The sequence below is a fragment of the Hoplias malabaricus genome, chromosome 6, assembly GCF_029633855.1.
Source record: "Hoplias malabaricus isolate fHopMal1 chromosome 6, fHopMal1.hap1, whole genome shotgun sequence".
NCBI classification, from domain to species: domain Eukaryota; kingdom Metazoa; phylum Chordata; class Actinopteri; order Characiformes; family Erythrinidae; genus Hoplias; species Hoplias malabaricus.
Window position 1 is genome coordinate 18,797,530 of NC_089805.1, and position 20,753 is coordinate 18,818,282.

General features: G+C 39.1%; 1 protein-coding gene across 7 annotated transcripts in view; it reads left to right on the forward strand.

Annotated features, from left to right (window-relative positions):
- The window catches only part of fam131ba (family with sequence similarity 131 member Ba), a 70,310-nt gene that overhangs the window by 15,168 nt on the left and 34,389 nt on the right, over window positions 1-20,753 (forward strand). For 2 of the 7 annotated variants that reach the window (XM_066674859.1, XM_066674861.1), the window contains exon 1: window positions 14,519-14,839. The exons of the other annotated variants lie outside the window; for them this stretch is intronic. The gene's annotated coding sequence lies outside the window, so the exon portion shown is untranslated. Of the gene's footprint in view, window positions 1-14,518; window positions 14,840-20,753 lie in introns of those variants that run through there. 7 annotated transcript variants of the gene reach the window in all.

Here is a 20,753-nt window from a genome sequence, read left to right on the forward strand (position 1 = left end):
AAACTGTATGAGGGATACTCAGTCACGTTATATAGCTAGTGATGGGATTGAGCAGGATTGTTCTCTCAGAGATGCAATGCTCTATTTGGCAGTTTTGCTTGCAATACATATTTTTAGATTTTTAGTTTTCATGGCAGATGTACCCATCTCTCAATATTTTACAGTACACAAACACACAAACAGACAGATTTATTTACAATAAAATTCATGCAATTATGGGAAGCACTTTTAAGTTTTAAAGTCAACTGAAAAATGTGACAGTGTAGCTTGAAATTTGATCAAAGATAGTTTTTGTTAAAATGATTGTTGTAATTTTATCAAGGATGAATGGAACCATAACTAGACTCACTATGGACAGGTACTAGCTACAACCAAAACACTGTAAACGATATTTCTGTGTTTTATATCTAGGCTCAATAAACTAGTCTTGTCACATCATCCACTGAGAAGACGAAACCTTGTGTAATAAAACCTGACATAGCAGTCTACCAAGGCATCAGTTTGCTCTAGTGTAACTGTTGTCTCTGTAGTTGCAACCTCTTGAGTTTCAAGCCTCCTCTTTATTCAATGGAAAAACGAACCTATATTAACCCTCTGTGACTATTTACATGCATTCATTCATTGTCTGTTCAGGGTCACAGTGGGTCAGAAGCCTACCCAGAATCACTGGGAACAAGGCAGGAACACACCCTGGAGGGGATGCAAGTCCTTCACAGGGCGACACATGCTCACACATTCACTCACACACACCTATCGATAGTTTTTGAGCTGCCAATCCACCTTCCAACGTGTGTTTTTTGACCGTGGGAGAAAACCCGGAGGAAAACCACCCTGAACACACCAAACTCCGCACAGACTCAGTGGTGCTTGAACCCACAACCCCAGGACCCTGGAGCTGTGTGTGACACTACCTGCTGCACCACTGTGCCGCCCGGTTGACTAGTCACAAATGCTTTCAAATATATCTCTGCTTGCCTTGTTTTTCATGATTTTGGTTTTCTTCTTTGGTTTCTTCCTAATATTATTTATATTTTGCAGATATAGTATGAAAGATTAATATCAGTCTCCTTCATTCATGCAGAAAATGGAATCTTTCCATCAACTTTGGAATAACAGACAAAAAACCCACATCAGATATTTTCAGCATATTAAGCTAATAGCTGATTTATTTTTACCAGTGAAATATTTCATTCTGATTCATATGGGAAACACCGTCAGCATAATTATTATGACCTAACCATAGACAGACTGGCTTGAATTGTTATATGTCAAATTTACAGATCAGTGATATGTGATATGTTGCACACAATAACATCAAGTTGCATGGTTTTGTCTATTGCATGGTTTTTTTATTTTTTACTTTTCCAAACCGCATTTCCAGAAAATTTGAAAACAAGAATCTGTGATTTTTATTTTCTGTGATATTGAATCTGGAAATATTAACTTTAAAGGAGAAGGAAAAAATTTCTTATCTGTCCATGCAAGTAAACTAAAATGTAGTAGTAAATTAAAAATCGACAAAAGTGGATATGCATGTTTTTAATTGGACACGGACAATATGCAGAAATACCAATTCCTGGGACATCCTGGGAAAAGAGGTCACCCTGATGGCAGCTTATGTCTCTAAACTCTCAATATATGCCTCCATAATAATGATACTTTCAAACATATGCAAAACACCCATGCCTAGGTTACTGATGCAACACCCCATTCCACCCAGGAGTGGAATCTATGGTGCTAAATGATTAGCATAAGTATTTAAATGTTAATTTTTATTATTTAAAATGTTTTTATCTAAATGTTTAAACTTGAAATTTTGAGGTGGTGAAATGGTTTGATTTTAAAAGTCAAACCCATAAGTGAAGTGAATTCTTACACATTCAGATCATAAAAATACAGATCTAGGCCAGATATCAACCAACGGGCTTCTCAGGAAAAGTAATTGTCCACAGAGGGATATATACCAGAAATGTATAAATGTTCAGATAATTTTTGTGTAAACGAGTGTCATTCTGTACAGTTCCTTTTTTTTTTAATTTTTTTTATTTTATTTTATTTTTTTTACATATACTGACGTTTGGGGAAAAGCTCTGTCTAACTTGCCATAGTGATATAATGTTAACATTATACAGTTCAGAACAGTTTATGATCATGGAAAACTTGTCTGTTGCTCAAAAACCTCTAGAAAGTCTTTGTGCTGGTCGTCCTCAGTGGCATTTTTGCAAAGAACTGAATTATGATTTTCACATTGCATAATAGTGTTTCAGTGTTTATTACTTAATGCCACTGACAAAGAGTTATACACTGAACAATCCGTGGATTAGAAACACACACTGAAAAAAATCCATCACCCAATTCATATCTGCTCTGTGGTGGTCCTATGGAGGTCCTGACCATTGAAGAACAGGGTGAAATGGGGATAAGAACGTAGAGGAACAGGTGGACTATATTCTGTAATTGTAGAACAACAATGTGCCCCTGTATGGACACTGGAGCTGATAAACTGGAGAGTGAATGTAGATACATAGTAGGTGTTCCAAATCCAGTGATCATTCAGTTTATATCTAAAATACCTTTATGTGTGTAAAAGCTAACAGAAGCCAGGAAATCAGTTGATATTTGAAAGATGTAATGGAACAGCAGGCAAAGATTGCAGGAATTTACTGAATGATAGATGCCCATCGCATAATGGCCAAAATATTTTGGAAGAAGTTTGTCTACACATAGGGCTGGTTTCCCAGACAGGGATTAAGCCAAGTCCTATGCTCATTTCAATGGAAAATCCCCTTACAAAATGCTGTGTAGTCCATGACTAGGCTTAATTCCTGTCTGGGAAATGATCCCATGAATTAAGAGTGTGATGGAAGATGTAAAAAAAAAAAAAAAAAGCTCAAAAGTTTGATCATGTGATGGACCCTTCAAAATGTTAAAATGATTGATTTATGCTGAATTAAAATAAGAAATATAAGCACATTTCACATAAAGGAAAACTAATACAGCTACAACAGACATTTAATATTTGATGTACTGGACACCAGTTAAACAGTGCCTTCTATATTCTAGGGAAAAGGAAAATGATGCATACCACTGAGCTCGAACTGGGCAAGGACATGATGTATCCTGTTTGGGAACAGTTTGCCTCTGTTAAATTGCTCAGCTCAGCAGGTAGATAACTGTGGTTACAACCTCCCACGAGAGCCTCCCATGGTGGCAGCAAGCAAAGCTATCTCTCTTGATAGAGTAGCTCTGAGAACTGCGGTTGGACATATTGTTTTGAGCTAGAGGCATAGTCTTTGGTGGAACTCAGAGAAGAAGATGAGCAAATTGTCTGTAAAAAGTTTCTCACCAGTCATTGTGACTCTTAGCATTATAAAAAAAAACAAGTCACAAGTGATAGAAAGCAATAATCAAGCTTCAGGTTAGGGTTTTAATTTCCTCCCGCTGTCCAAAAACACATGCTGTTATGTGGATTGGATAGGTTTGAGTGTTTGGGTATACTTGTGTATAATTTAATGTGTATACTACACATCTGTTGGTCATGTATGGAATAAGATACTGTTATATTATTAAATGTAAATGCATGTAATAAATGGCAGTGTTCCAATATGTTACCCTTACTAAACAAAGATATCACAATCAACACAATGACAAAATGGAAAAATGTGACTCTCTGGTCTCTTTGAACTTCAACTTAATTTGTGTCTGTCTGTGTGTGCATTTATAAAACAGTCATATTTTTCATAAAACTGTAATATGTGATATATGTAATATCTTTTTCAATATCTGGCATGCCTTATGTTCTATTGTGAATAAAATATGGCTCTATGAGATTTGCAAATCATACTGTTTTTATTTAGATATATTTACATTTTAAACAGCATCCCGCCAATTTTGGAATTGGGGTTGTGAGTGTGATATTGCAAATATGCAGCAAGAAGCTCAGCACAATATTTCAGTGAGTAATGAGTCTCTAAAACCTTCATTAAAAACACATTTGCACATATGGAGAGAGTATTCCTGAGGAACATAAATGGAGGAGCTGTAGTGGTAATTTCGTTGGCTTGAAAAAGTTTAAATCAGGAAGCACCTGACTTCCAGTTCATTTTAACAGCCCCAAAGTTCTGCAAAGTATTTCTCAGAAGGAAAGTGTGCAAACAGACGAGATCCATCCATCCATTATCTGTAACCGCTTATCCAATTTTAGGGTCGCGGTGGGTCCAGAGCCTACCTGGAATCATCGGGCGCAAGGCGGGAATACACCCTGGAGGGGACGCCAGTCCTTCACAGGGCAACACAGACAAACACACATTCACTCACACCTACGGACACTTTCGAGTTGCCAATCCACCTGCAACGTGTGTTTTTGGACTGTGGGAGGAAACCGGAGCACCCGGAGGAAACCCACGCAGACACAGGGAGAACACACCAACTCCTCACAGACATTCACCCGGAGCGGGAATCGAACCCACAACCTCCAGGCCCCTGGAGCTGTGTGACTGCGACACTACCTGCTGCGCCAACAGACGAGATAAAATGTAAAAAAATTTCTAACATTTTCACTCCCTAGGTTTTCTTAACTTGTTTGTTCATGACTGTATATTCACATCACATGTGCACCTCTACAGGGTGAGTCAAAAGCAGAGGCGATTGCTCTAAGACTGCAAGGGAAGCTCAGCTTCCACTAAAATGTAAAAAAATAAGTGATCAAATATATACTGTTGTGTGTACATGTCTTTGAATAAATATGCACTACAACGCGCTCAACTTTTGTTCAGAATCAGCTTCTTATCACTGGTAAAGACGCGGTTTTCCTCTCAATCATTCCCGCAGCTTCACAGTGCTTTAAACAGCGTCCACAGAGTTCAATAGCAAAGCAGCGAAGTGCAGCAAAACGAGACGAGTCATTGGATAAATGCTGGGCTTTGTCCCACCCATCGGACGCTCAGAGTCTCTGGGGGTCTATGGGGCAGTGGGCTGGCCTCGGCTGGCCCGGACGCTCAGCTTCTGCGTGATGATTGGATGATCTGTCTTAGGCTGAATCCCTTTTTGATTGACAGCGAAATGAGCGAATCAGCGATCCAGGCAGACACACTTCACATGGGCCAAGGCCGTTTAAGCAGCCTAGCTTTGCTGGCCATTGAGAGGACACTAGTCAAGTCCCTGGAAAAGACGCCTTGTTGGTACGACAGGGTCACATCATTTTCTTAAAAAGGAACGGAGGGTAGAATTTACGTATAAATAAACCGACACATTTTATGATGTAGGCAGAAATTGAGCTTGAAAGACCAGCATCAGCCACTGGTCAAAAGACTCATATATATCGTCTGATTGTGAATCTGTCTGAATCTGATTTTGGCAATTGATATATGAGAAAATGATGGTCTTTGATATGTAACATGATCACCTTCCCATTGGAAAAATTTGCCCATGATCCAGTATGGCTGTTGTCAAGACGGTGACCATGTTGTGGACATAGCCTAAAAGATAGGTCCCCTCACCCATTAATTGCTGGGGTATTCAAATATGTCATTTTCCCTTCAGATTCTGAAATAAAAGGGAGTCTTGAGACTTTTGACTTACGCTGCATTACAGGATATTGCACACTTCAGTCTCTGTCTCACACACACACACTCTCTTAGAACCCTGGATCGTCTCTCAGTGCTGGTTTATCCATGTCCTGGAGCTACTGGAAGTCAATACTGGCAGCATTGACTGAAGCTTATAGTTGCTTTCTTGTGATTTGTTGTTAGGAGGGCCTGTCTAGGTGAAGGTACATATCAGGAGTGGTACATTCAATAATTCAATGATTTAGCTGCAACAGCAACTGTTCATCTGTATGTAGTGCTGGCTTTATATAATCTACACATAATTAGCATCAAAAATTTTAGCAGCTTTAAAATTCCAACACTACCAGGTTTTGATCAAGAACAGCTACTATGGATGAGAAGAAAATAACTTCTTATAAAAAAATATCTGGATCCATGTGAAAGTTTTTTTTTGCTCTGAAAACAGTATCTGCTTTTCAGTCTCTGTAAGCTTTAGACTTGTTGCTGTAACATTGTTGTGAGGACATTATTGTTATGGAATTCGGCCACAAGAAAATCAGTGAGGTCAGGTCCTGTTGTTGGGTGCTTAGTTATTGCATTCTATTTAATTTCATGCCTTGCTGCTGAAATTTTGTTCACAGTGCGTGCACCTTAAAGTAACTGAATTCACTAACTGTAAGGAGTGTTTTACAAATGTTTGTTCATTTAGACAATTTTACAGTTTTGCCAGTTGCTACATGACTGAAAGTTGCCAATAGCATAAATACTGTTGCTTTTCTACTTTAATAATTCAGAACAAACATGGAATTTCAGGCATTTTAATGATGAACGACACTGTTAGAGGCATTTTGGCTTTTTAATGGTAATGCCTTTATTTTGATGTTGAAAGATTCTTGTGTAATGTGTTTAGTGATTAAATGTCTTACAATAATAAACGATAGTTATGTGGTGAAAATTGTTAGTTGTAATAGCCAAGGATATTAAAATTGAAAACAAACATAATTCTTGGGATGTTTGACACGAGGCAGGTGCAGGTGCATAGTGGAGCTTAATAAGATAAAACAGACAAAAGAGAACTTAGAAATAAACACAGGCCAAAGACAGAGAATCAATAATGAACTAGAGTAAACTAGAAACACCAAGACCAAGAAAAGCATATAAAATGACCAAAAAGACCAAGGAACAGGGCTTATATACAGAGAGGGAAATGACAGACTCTTGACAGCAACAGTCATTTGATACAAATGAGGAGTGGCAAGAAATCAGGAGAGACAACATTCACAAGACATAGAAGAGGGTGTTGCAAGAGATCACATGAGAGGTCACAAGTAGAGGTCAACCGATTAATCAGGCCGATTAATGCCATTTTGGGATAATCAGCATAGGACGATGCCTCAGCTTGCGAGACCGATTATCTAAAAATGCCTACAGGCACAGCCGCAGAAACCCCGTCACTCAGGCTACTGTGGAGTGATGTTAGAGCTCCCCCTTCTGTTCATTTTTCCATTCTATATGCAGAGGTTAGTGGATCATATGAAATGTGCCTGGAAATGTTTCCTGAGCGAACAGAATAAGCCTTAATAACATGTACTATCTAATGTTTACTATCTCAGATTGATTCTGGGCATTTAGTGAGAAATTGCAACTGTTATTTGGGAATTGTAGTCTTAGCAAGCCCTTAACCAGCAAAACTAGCTAACAAGCTTTACAGTCTGTTAACATAAACTTATGACTGTGATTGATCTTACTTACAGTCAGTTGCATTTGCTAACGGGAGATTTAAGTTGTTGTCTTACATTAACGGTCTGAAAGCTAGCGTTAACATTATCAACTTGCCAACAGTAGAAAACGTTTGGGGAAACGTTATGTAACATTATACATACAGTTTCTGCATTTTGCACGTATGCCTGTGTGTGTGTGCGTGCGTGCGTGTGTGTGTTGGAATAGTTAGCTTAGCTATTTGAGATACATTATTGTCACCTCTAGTCATTTGTTAGATGATATGAGCAGGCTTTCTATATAAAGTTTTTATTTTTATTGTATTTTATCACTTTGCTATTCGGCTTTTAATCGGATCTGTAAATAAACCTGAACATAAATACAGAAGTATGTGTCACCCCAAATTTCCTCAGTTACCACTGTCTTTTCTAAATGTTAATGTGTTTCTCTCGTCCTCAAGGACAGCAAATCTAACCTAAAATAATTTGTGGTTAGTATTAAATATATATAATATCATGTTCCATATAGGGCGGCACGGTGGCGCAGCAGGTAGTGTCGCAGTCATACAGCTCCAGGGACCTGGAGGTTGTGGGTTTAATTCCCGCTCTGGGTGACTTTCTGTGAGGAGTTGGTGTGTTCTCCCCGTGTCCACATGGGTTTCCTCTGGGTGCTCCAGTTTCCTCCCACAGTCCAAAAACACACGTTGGTAGGTGGATTGGCGATTCAAAAGTGTCCGTAGGTGTGAGTGAATGTGTGTTGCCCTGTGAAGGACTGGCGCCCCCTCCAGGGTGCATTCCCACCTTGCGCCCAATGATTCCAGGTAGGATCTGGACCCACCTCAACCCTGAACTGGATAAGCGGTTACAGATAATGAATGAATTAATGTTCTATATAGAGTAATGCAGTTGAATGATGTGATTTCTGACATACCAAACCCTATTCTCCCTTAAATACCTGGATGCATTTCTCTATTTCATTAATTAACACAAATTCCATTTAAAGCAACATGTTACTGGCTAAGTAAACCATGTATATCAGACTGCAAGATAGAGCTGTGCCATATCGTCATAATTTTTTAAATGATAAAAAAAATCAATATTGTGATATTAGTGATATTCAGACTTGTTTACATAATGACTTCATGCAGTCAACCATAACACAGCATACAGTCTTTACATGAGTCATTTAGTCACAGTGAAGTACAGTGGAAAGTGGCTCTGAGGTGGAGGAATTTGCTTCAAAAATGTGGAGTGGCTTGTGGAGGTTACAATATATCAGATGTACAATAATTCATGGTATTATGTAAGAAACGAAAGAAGCTTTTAATATTATTAATATATTAAATATAGTTAATATATTAAATAAAAGTTATTATATTAAATATAGCAAAGACAGTGAAGAAAATAATAGTGCTAAATAAATACCCATTTTATTATTATTGTTATTATTGGTAAATCAAACAAACAAAGAAAACAACATTATGATATTGGCATTATATATCTGCCATCAGTCACCCTGCTCTTTAAATATCAGTATCGGCCATTAAAAAACCCTCATCGGTCAACCACTAATCACAAGCACATGCTTAGACAAACAAATTCCGAGCACATGGTGGGAAATCAACAATAGAAAGCAGAAAACTAGGATAGAAAGCAAAGGACAGAGAGACAATGTGACCAAATTCTCTTCTCAAGAATTATCTCAAAGTTTTTTTTTAAACCAAATCCCACACCAACCTAGTGTTTATTCATATTCACATAACAGAAAATTTACTTCTGAAAAATGAAGCATATAATGAAATCTATGCATTTAAACATTTTAAATGGATTTTCAGTGGGAAATTGGCTAAAACCCACAATATTGTGCCAACTACAGTTATAGTCACAATAATTTTAGCTTGTTTCATTTTGACCCATCAGCTATATTATTTATTTAGTTCATAGTTATGTTACTACTTTATATTTTCCTTTGATATTCTTTTCAGATTTTAGCAGACTTCACCGTCTGATTCCTCGCAGTAATGATCAAGCATTTTATGTTGAAGCTGTTACTGTACAGAAAGGTTGGTAATGATGTAGGAGCAGCTTTTCATGATGTTTTGGTGTATCTTGTACCTTTACACTGAAGGATCACTGGATTAGAAACACCTACCTTGTACCTTCATTCATTGTTCATTTTATCAGCTTCACTGACCATACAGGAGCACTTTGTAGTTCTACAGTTACAGATCACCTGTTTCTCTGCATAGTTTCGTATCCCCATTTCACCCTCCTCAATGAAAAAATATTGGGCTGGTGGATCATTCTACACCAGGGCAGAGGGCTTTATAAGAGCTCAGATGAAGACACATTTTGCTGTGTCCTTTTCTCAAGTGCAGGTCATATGATATGGCCAGTAATTTGGTAAAAGGGCTGAGAGTTTTGTACTCTTCCCTTATCTTCCTTTCAAGCCTCTGATGATTTCTCTCTGGGTTCTTTCTGTCCCAACTTGCACAAGCACTAAAACAGCTCAGATCCAAGGAATGGCACTTACCTTTCTCCTTTTTTTTCTTTCTGTGCCCCTTTCGTTAAGGTTGTTCACTTCTTTCTTTTACCATTTTTTGGTGATAGCCGTCCTTTTTCCCAGCTAAGACAACAACAGGTGCCTTTGGTTTCCACCCATTTTCAGGCATCTCCTTTTGAAGTACGTTTTTTCACAAGGGCTTTCCTGTGGCTCTCGTAGTGCTTTGGTAGACACAGGAACAGCACCAGTATAACCTGGGTTCTATAAATATTGTAAGCATTATTATTTAGTTATCCTTCCTTTTTGCTTAGCACTAGGATCCTATCTTTCAAACCTGTGGTGACTAACCTGTCTTAAACTCCAAAGCCTGATGATAAGCCATCACTGTTACACAGATGAGCTACTCCCCCTGTCCCAGTTATTGCCCTAAGGCATTCCTGGAAGTGTGCACTTTGATGATTGTCGAAGGGTGACGAAACGGGGTGCGAGAGTTCTAGTGTTCAAGGGGTGGGAGTATTAAGAGCAGAATGAGACACTTGTGCACTTTCTGCTCTTTTAAATCATCTCGTCTCTCCCTTTAATTCTCTCTAATACATTAGACATACGGCCTTTCTGATGAGTACACCGCAGATTTTCTGTAACGAAAACTAAATATTCAGATTATTAAAGCCACAACACCAGTCTTTTTAACAAAAATGTTAAAATTTGTGCAGAAATGTTATGTTACGGGCGGCACGGTGGCGCAGCAGGTAGTGTCGCAGTCACACAGCTCCAGGGGCCTGGAGGTTGTGGGTTTGATTCCCGCTCCGGGTGACTGTCTGTGAGGAGTTGGTGTGTTCTCCCCGTGTCCGCGTGGGTTTCCTCTGGGTGCTCCGGTTTCCTCCCACAGTCCAAAAACACACGTTGCAGGTGGATTGGCGATTCAAAAGTGTCCGTAGGTGTGAGTGAATGTGTCTGTGTTGCCCTGTGAAGGACTGGCGTCCCCTCCAGGGTGTATTCCCACCTTGCGCCCGATGATTCCAGGTAGGCTCTGGACCCCCTGCGACCCTAAATTGGATAAGCGGTTACAGATAATGGATGGATGGATGTTATGTTACCAGCGGTGTGCTTTTTATTAGAGTATATATTACTTCTGTTTCATAACATACAAAGGATCTTGCATTTAGTAACTATAAAATAACATTGTTAATATGAACGGCCTCACGTTTATTTACATTTACATCCCTACAGTTAAACAGGGGTTTCCCCTTCAGCATTTTAAAAACATGACTCAAACCACACAGGTCTTAAAAGATTCTAGTTTTCGGAGGCATCTATTTGTCGTGAGGAAGGTCACAGGCCCGCAGAGGGTCACGGGTAATTCCCTTCATAAAGGTATTGTCTGATGTGGACATATGAGGGGGTACGTCAAGTGCGCATTGGGGGTGCTTGTGAGCACCCTTGTGCAGGAAAATAAGAATAGGGACATCCTACAACCTTGCACAGTTTGATGGGCATGCGCAAATGAGGGGTGCGAGGGCACAAGTACAAGTATTAGGACAGGAGGACTGTATCTGACTTTACATCTACAAGGTGGACCAACAAGGTAGGTAAGTCTAACAGAGTGGACAGTGAGTGGACAATGTTTTAAAAACTCCAGCATATGTGCTGTGTTTGATCCACTTATACCAGTACAACCATCATGTTAGTGTCACTGAGATGCTGAGAATGAGTCACCACTCAAATCATACCTGCTCTTGTTGAGCTACAAATGGAATATAACTAGATACAAGGTAGGTTTTCCTAATACAGTGATCGTTTACTCTATTAATTCATCAAACTGACTGAAGCACATCTGTTTTCAATAGAAAAAGGTATTTTAAATGTCTTTTGCCCTTTGGACCTTTCTCTGTACTGTACTGGCACCAGAATTATAGTTGGATTTTAAAGCGTGTTGTGCTATTTATGTGGGTATTTAAGGCACGTTGACGCTGTTAATGTTTTAAACACCTCACATCCTGCTGAGGACTGTCAGCCAAACAAAAATATCCAAGCAAGCAGGGTCTTGACACTGATGAACACAAACTGCATAGCAACAGATGAGCTATTGTCTGTACCTTGACATCTAAAAGTGGGACCAACAAGATTGGTGTGTGTAATAGAGTGGACAGTGTAAAGTCTTGAAACACAGCTGTGCCTGATATGCTCATATCTGCCCCACCCCACTTACATGCTGGAGTCACTGCTGCGCAGGAAATATTATAATAATAGCTGAGCATCTGGTGGTCCTGTGGTGACCCCTTTTCTTTAATGAAGAGGGAAGGGAGGGGCTGATGAATTGTACAGCAACAGATGAGATATAGTCAGTGATTGTACACCTATTAATTGCAAAAATATTGTAGGAATTTGAGAGTGTAAGTACAAGTGTAGCCTACCTACCACACAGGTGTATATTAGTCATATTTACACTGTAGTGCTAAACCAGATGGATGTTGATTTACATGTCATTAAGGTAAAAGAACATTAGTAGAATATCATCAGTAAATACCACACACCTTGCCTTCTCTGACAAAACAACATATGGAATTATAAATTATATATGAAAATCTAAATAAAATATGAAGTGTAGATTATACATCACTGTCTGTTGAATATGATAGCCAAAGTCATTTACATTTGATTTACATTTAGAGATTTATCAATACACTTAATGTTCAGTCAATATACAATTATTTTTTGTGGTGCAACTTGATTGGTATTTTAGCCAAAACTACTGAAAAGAGATGGCACCAACTTCTCAGATTTTTCTGTATAATTCAAGCGTCTATTTGCTTTATAAACTTTAATAATAGAATGTTTTTGTTTAATGTAAAATTTAAAAAATGTATGCTTTTAAATATGGCTGCACGCTGGCACAACAGGTAGTGTCGCTGTCATACATCTCCAGGGCTCTGTGGTTGTGGGTTCAAGCCCTGACTTGGGTCATTCTCTGTGAGGAGCTTGGTCTGTTCTCTGTGTCTGTGTGGGTTTTTCTCTGGGTGCTCGGGTTTTCTCACACAGTCCGAAACACGTTGTGGTAGGTGAACTGGAGATTCAGAAATGTCCCTAGGTGTGTGTGTGTGTGTGTTTATTTGGCCCTATTATTTATTATTATATATAGTAGACATTCACATTCTATGATTTATTTATATTCTGTGCTCATTGTCAAGGCTCATTGTAAAGTTGCCAGAATTTGCCACCAGTGGTAGAATGACCCATTTACCATGACTTCACCCATGTGTTCCAGATCTTATTCATTTCTTCCCTATCTCCATTTTTCTGTTGTATATCGCACCACTGCTTCAGCCTGGTTAACATGGTTGCCTCAGTGTTGGCTGGCTCGCTCTGTACTAAAGGTGAGTCAGCCTTTTGGACTTCGTCCTTAATAAGAATCACTGTGAGCTTCAATGTGTGACACACTCCTCCTGTGAGACAGTCTCTCTCTCTCTCTCTCTCTCTCTCTCTCCCACCTCTCTCTTTCCCTCAGTCCCCCCGCCACATATTGCTACGTCCTCTGCCTTAGGACCAACGCACAAAGGTGGATGATGGCTCCTGTGCTTTCTGGGCCACAAGATGTGTCAGGGCCGATTGTCATGTGGCCCATTTGTTCTTCCTTGTGGTTTCTGGCAGTGACACACTGCTATGCTCCGTTCTACTGCTGCACACAAAATGCGATGCAAGCCTTGCATAAGAAGTGCACTACTTCCAAAGGTGGAAAAAGTACTAAAATATTCTACTCAAGTAAAAGTACTGTTACTTTGATGACATTTTACTCAAGTACAAATAAAATTACCAGTATACAAATGTACTCAAGTAAAAGAAATAGGGCATTTGAAATGTACTCATTATTTATTTAGAATCCAAAATGAACACATATTAGTACCATCAGTAAAAGTTACTTAGTTTACTTATTAACAGTGTGTGTGTGTGGGGGGGGGGGGGGGGGGGGGGCAAGGAATCTAAAGAAATGATCGTTTCTTTATTAATGAGCCCGTCATTTTAAATGCCTTTCTGTTTTGCTTATAAAGCTTACTCAGTAAAAAGCACTCACAAACAATGGATTGATTAATAGCTCTTAAACATAATAAAAGAGCATTAGAAGGGACTCCAGATAAACATAGCTTGCCTGGAACCAAAATATGATTTTATTCACAAACCTTTATGTTGAAAATCCGGCAGCGAGACTAATGCGTTTTGGCTGCGGGTCTTACCCGTTAAGGCTAAGATGACCAGACTTCCTCTTTTACCCAGACATGTCCTCTTTTTTAGACTTAAAAAAAATGTCCGGGATTTTGTTTTTCTAGATCTTACATAAAATTTCGAGAAGCATTTCGTTCACAAACTAGTCCCGCCCTCCCCTACTCCGATTGGTTCGCTTGAGTGAGAAGGAGGCGTGGTGAAGTAGCCTAAAATCTTCGGATTGGACGGTCTGACTGTAGAACTAACGTTATTGGTCATAACCTTCTCTGTAAACATTTAATTGGTCAGTTTGCACATCAGTACTCGCACCCCCCCCTCCGGTTTATAAAAATTAGTTTTCACCAGCTCTGGGCTTGAGGCCAGTAACAGATAGCAATGACTGTTAATTACAGTTATAAATCGGCTTGTGTATAACTATTAGGGAAACAGGAGGATCTGAGAGTTAGTTAACGTTAATATTAGCTGCGTTCAGATTGTGAGAAAGCGGCAAGTTAACGTTAGTCCGTTAGGCCGTGTCCCAAACTGCACACTGCTGCACTGAATAGTATGAAATAAAAACATATATGCCACCCTTAGCAGTGTTTCCGTAGTGTAGTATGTGAAGTTCCTTAGTGTGTGGTTTGGGACAGTCTCACTCTCTAACGGAAATGTTAATCAAAGGCGGTTCCACATAATTATAAATGCAGTATTTTACTGCCTTATCTACATAGGAATCTGTCGTCTGAGGTGGGGAATGACAGAAAAAGTTTGAGAATCACTGAGACAAGGCTTTTGCCATATCGCGATATTGTGACGTGAGCACGAACTTTCAAACGCAGGCCCGTGATCGTGACTTGAGCCCAAGCTAGAGTTGGGTAGATATCAATATCCATACATTCCATAGTATTTTTATACGATTTTGAAAATGACAATATTCGTTATGCCGAGGACACACGGGTTTTCATCTGAGTACATTTAAAACAGTGCACAGTTCAGCTCGTGTTTTTCTCTCTCTCCTACCGCTGTGCGCACACAGACGCTCACACCACGCTGATCCTGCCATTGATCGTGTATGTCGCTCGAGCAGTTCTCAGCATATATATCATGCGCACTCAGGTCCACCTCTCTGATAACCGTGAGTAAGTCAACAAAGGACAAAAATGAAACCAGTGGCGAAGCTTTAATTCCAAAAGACCGCGAATTGTTTGAGACACGCTGCTCTCGCTCAGCCGGAGGGAGGGGCAGATTCGCTCCTAAACAGAGAATGTGCTTCTCATTGGTCATCACTTTTATAACAATAATAATAATAATATTAATGAATGACATTTATAAACCACATTTCAATAACCCAAAGTTGCTGTTACAATAGGAGGACGTGGAAAAGACAATTACAGTTTGACAGTAACCGAATGAAAGGAACAAATTATATGTGACACAGTACAAAAAAAACAGCAGGAATAATAGCATGGGTTGGCCTAAGATAGGTTTCAGGAAATGCAGAGATTACAGCCAACAGTAAACAGGTGTGTTTTTTAGGTTGGATTTGAATAGTTATAAAGAGGGAGAAAGTGGAATTTCTGGAGGGAGGGAGTTCCAAAGGTGTGGAGCAGAACTGGAGAAGTCTCGGTCACTAAGACTGCCCAGGTTGGAAGGGGATTGTTGAGTAAACCGGCTGAGGAAGATCTGAGTGCGCGCTTAGGTGTGTAAGGTTGAAAAAGGTCAGATAAATAAGAAGAAGCTAAATTATTGAGCACTTTGTATGTGAGCAGGAGTATTTTGAACTAAATACGATATTTAACCAGGAGTCAGTGGAGGTTTTGGAGAACTGGGGTGATGTGGTGGTGGGATCAGGTGTAGGTTAGGAGAGGAGCAGCAGAGTACTGGACCATCTGCAGTTTATGGAGTAGTGAGGAGCTAATGCTAGAAAAAAAGTGAGTTACAGTAATCTAGACAGCTGGAGACAAGTGCATGGATGAGATATTCGGCAGTGGACTGAGAAAGAGACGGATGAATTTTTGTGATATTACGAAGGTGATAGAAGGAGGTTTTAATAACAGCTCATATATGAGTCAAAAGTAAGTGTAGTGTCAAGGATGACACCACAGTTATGAACCAGAGGTGAGGGGGACAGAGCAACATCATCAGTTGAGAGTGTGAGAGAACTGTTTTTTTTTTTGTGAGGGTTGATTTATAGCCAAAGAGGTTGAGATCAGTTTTATTACTGTTAAGCATTAGTGAATTGTGTCACCCACTGCCTGATTCTTGAGAGACAGAGCTCAAAATTGGAGAGTGGTGGGTTACTGATAGAATTGGTCCAGAGGTAAATCTGTGTGTTGTCAGCATAACAGTAAAAATAATATTTATGAATAATTAAATTTACAATTTAACAGTTGAATTTATGAATAATCTGGCTGAGGGGTAGTATGTAAACAATGAATAGTATTGTTTGAGCTTCTCTGGGCTGAGCACAGAGCCTTGCGGGCCCCCTTGTGTGATGGTGGAAATGGTTGAATTATGGCCAGAGAGTGTGACAAATTGTTTCCTGTCTGTTAAGTAAGAGAGAAACCAGTCAAGGGCAACACCAGTGACACCAAGCTCATGCAATTTTGAAAGGAGAATGAAATGATTTACATTGTCAAAGGCAGTGCTTAAATCAAGCTTAAGGCACCATTGTCGGCTGCTACCAGCAGGTTATTGATAACTTTAACCAATGCAATTTCAGTACTGTGTTGTGGGCGAAAACCGGACTAAAATGAGTTAAGTAGATTATACAACACGCTCAAGGATGTTAGAAAAAAACACGAGATTTGATATTGGATGGTAGTTATTTAGAGTTGCTGGGTTGAGGCCAGGTTTTTTAAGGATTGGGGTGACTGCAGCTGTTTGGTAGGATGGAAAGGACATGACTGCAAAGAAATGACTGGTTAATGATAGAAGTGAGATTAGGGACCAAAGCAGTTATACAAGCTTTAGTTAGTGGTGTGGGTATGGGATCAAGAGAACAAGTGACTATGAGAGTTAGTATTAGGCCTGTTTATAATTCCTGAAAGATACCTAGACTTAGCTGCATGTAGGGAGTCTCTGTAATCTTGTACCTGTTTTTTTTATAAGCATCAGCATGCACTGTAAGTTTGGATTTTTTATGCAGCCTTTCCAACTGAGGACCGGCCTGGTTCATAGTTTGCAATGCAGTGGTGAACCATGGTACGGGGGTGGTGAAGGAAATCATTTTTTTTTAACAGGGACAACTGAATTAAGGATTTCTGACAGAGCCGAATTCAACAGTATGGCATGTTCTTCAAGAGAGGAGGGAGCAGCATGAAAAGGAAAACTTGTGTTAATAGACTGAATAAAGGAACAGGGATCTACAGATTTAATATTGCGGAAGGAGATGAGACTTTTAGCTGACTGGTAGGTTACAGTCATAGGGACAGAGAACAGAAGGAGCTTAGGGTCGGCGAGTGGAAACAAAAAAGGATGACGGTCATGAACCAGAACAGAAGAACAGACTAGATCAAGTGTATGACCTTTGTCATGAGTAGGAAAGTCAACATGTTGAGTGAGGAGCGACAGGTCAAGGAGTGACAGAAAATCAGTTACAAACTTGGTGTCAATAGCATTGACATGTTTATTGACAATGGCAAGTAACTACAGTTGAGGAAGAAGAGCTACCAAGAGTGAATAGCTCAGAGAATTCAGAGAAAACAAATGGATTAGGTCTAGGAGGGCGATATACCAGTAATACAGTAATAGAGCCTGGTGGTTTGATTGCAAGATAATCAAAAGTGATGGGAGATGAAAATATAAGTTCATTAATTCTGAATTTGTTGTTAACAATTACAGCCAGACCACCCCCACGGCCAGAGGAACATGATTTATGCACAAAATTAAAATTGGGTGGGGTTGCCTGGTTAAGAGAGTAGTAATCATCAAGTTGTTTCCAAGTTTCTATTAAGAAAAGGAGATCAAGGGCATTTTCAGATATTACTTCTTGCAACAGATATGATTTGTTAGTAAGTGAACAGACATTTGAGGGAAATTTGAAGAGCGTTTTGTAGAATTAGGTGGTGGACGAAACAGAATCCAAAATGAACACATATTAGTACCATCAGTAAAATGAAGAAATCTGTTGCAGTTTAGTCGTAACGTAACATAACGTCACCGGTTGAGTATACCAGCTCTACAGGTGGCAGCATCATAGTGCTTGGAAAGACGATGAGAAAACCTGTATTTGAATAGTTCAGCAGCTGAATACGACAAAATTGAGGTGAACTGGGGGGGTCAGAGTTCATGTGGGGGCAACCAGGGCCAAGAAAATCTGGAGTAGCTATGGAGAGATACATATCTCTCCTTTCAAAGTTTTTTCCTGGGCAGGCTATACAGGCTATACATATCTGGGCAGGATCATCAAAATGTATATTTACATAGATCTAGTATACTTTCCTTGCAGATTTGTGTAAATTACATACAGTGCATGTATATTCTGATAAATATTTGGCTCATGCTGCCTTTTATTAATACCTAAATAGGATGTAGGGAACAAGAAAAAGTGAGGAATGCAGTATTTGGTCTTGGTACGCTACGATTTCACAGACCCCATGCTGATTGCCACAATATTTTATATAATGATAATAAAATATTAACATTATTTGGTGTATCTCTACAGTTATAATTTTCAAAAACGGCTACAGCATTCTTAGTGTTTTGTTGTAGGATACATTTCACTTAAATATTTAGTGATAGATGATAGCAGAAATGTGGTTGCTGGTAGGAAGAGAGTGGACTGGGCCCTATGTGAAACTCAAATGGAATGACATAGGATATATTACATCTTATCCTGTGTATAATTACCACTAGGTGACCTCTTGTTAACACAAGCTACTCTTGCCTATACCTATTTTTGTTGTGATAATAAACTAGGAATTTAGCATCAGGAGACTAAATATTGTCGCTGTCCAAATAAAAACATGTATCTCCAAAATTTGAACCTTTTATAGGAGAAGGATAAAAAAAACTTACAGTGGATGTCAATATAAAAATACTTTATTCTATGTACATTTGGAACATTTCTATTGGTAATTTCATCAAGAAGTTTCACACCATGTGGAGGAAAGATGCTCAAATGATGTAGTAAACAAAATAGTGACAAAAATGGGGATACATGTTACTCTTTGGACAGTGATAAAGAATGGAAATGTGAGACGTGAGAATGGTCTTTATACTGATTTCAGCATATTGCTTACAGTTTCAGTATTGTTTAGAGTTCATATTGAAATCATTGATTATGGTCTAATAATTTTAGTTGGATATTAGATAAGTGGAAGTGTTTTCAGTGATGCATGTTTGGAAATCTGTTAATTTTTTTAATTCTGCTGACAACTTACTCCCCAATTAAGAAGAAAATCAGAGATGCCTCTGTCTCGTTAAACTTTAATCAAGCCATTTTTAATCTCTAAACTCTTATTTCTATGGCAAATACAGAGGCTGAGGGATTTCTATACTTGGTCAAACACTGACTTGAGCTCCTTGGTGTTTCATTAATCCAAACTCATATATTACAAAACTCAACCAACACTTGTACTGGTCAGAAGGAAACCCTTCTCATATTTGGACATATTACAAGGGCCTGGAGATTTGGTGGTAAATCTTGGCGTTACTACACTATTGTGGCACACTGGAAAGGGAAGGGTATATACAATTTCAGTGACTCTTGTCTATGCACACAAATATAATATCTGCTTCTAATACTTTTTCTTATATATATTATGTACTCTAGTTTCAGCCACAGATGCTCCACTCAGATGTTGACTACTGGTACTTGTCTGGCCTCACTGTTAGGATTCTGCCAGCTGCATTCTTGTTGGCTCTGAATGGATCTGTACATCCACATATATGTGCTTCTGAGTATCGTTGTGTACTGGTATTGGTCCCAAGTGAATCACTGCCTCCTACAAGTCATGCCAAAATAGCAGACTTGTGATTGGTTCTTTTGCATACCAGTCAAATTTCCTTTCCTGCAATAGTAGAACTTAACTTGGCCACATTAAGTGGTGAAAGGCACCAGACTCTCCCTAGAGACTCTGGCAATGCGAGACTACTTAGACTCTAATCAGCCAAGTGGAGAATCCATTCTTGTCACCTGCCATGGTAGAGTGGTTTAGATCCTATTTGCAAACAAAGAGTAGTTTCTCTTATCTATAATGCTTTGTTATAGAAATTTTATTCTGTTAGACTTAACTTTTAAATGGGATTGGGAGTTGAATCAGCTTGGATTCAGTACTAGGTGGGATCATACATGGACTGGTCTAATATTAACTTGAAGAATCTAGACATAGGGAATATTCCAAACTATATTTAATACTGACCTTAATACTGGCCCATCCTATTTGTTTCTATATTTTGATTTGTCAGCTTTAATATGGTGTGACACTAGTTCTGACTGTACCTTTTTAAATACAAATCTCTCTATATATAAAGGAATTAAATGTCGTTTAAGTCTATAACAAAAGTGTATATAAAATAAATTTAGAAAATCACAATATGAGGTCTGAACTTATCAGAGTGTAAATCCCTATCTGTGTCTCCTTTGGTTCCACCTTCACCTCCTCCTTCATTCGTCTTTGGTTCCTATTTCTCTCTCTCTCTCTCTCTCTCTCTCTCTATCTCTCTCTCTTTCCCCAGGGTGAGAGAATCTGATTGAGGAAATGGCCCTGAGGCTCAGAGGCTCCACTGTACTTACAGAGAAAGAGCCCAGCAATTAACACACACACACTCAAGCATGCACACATA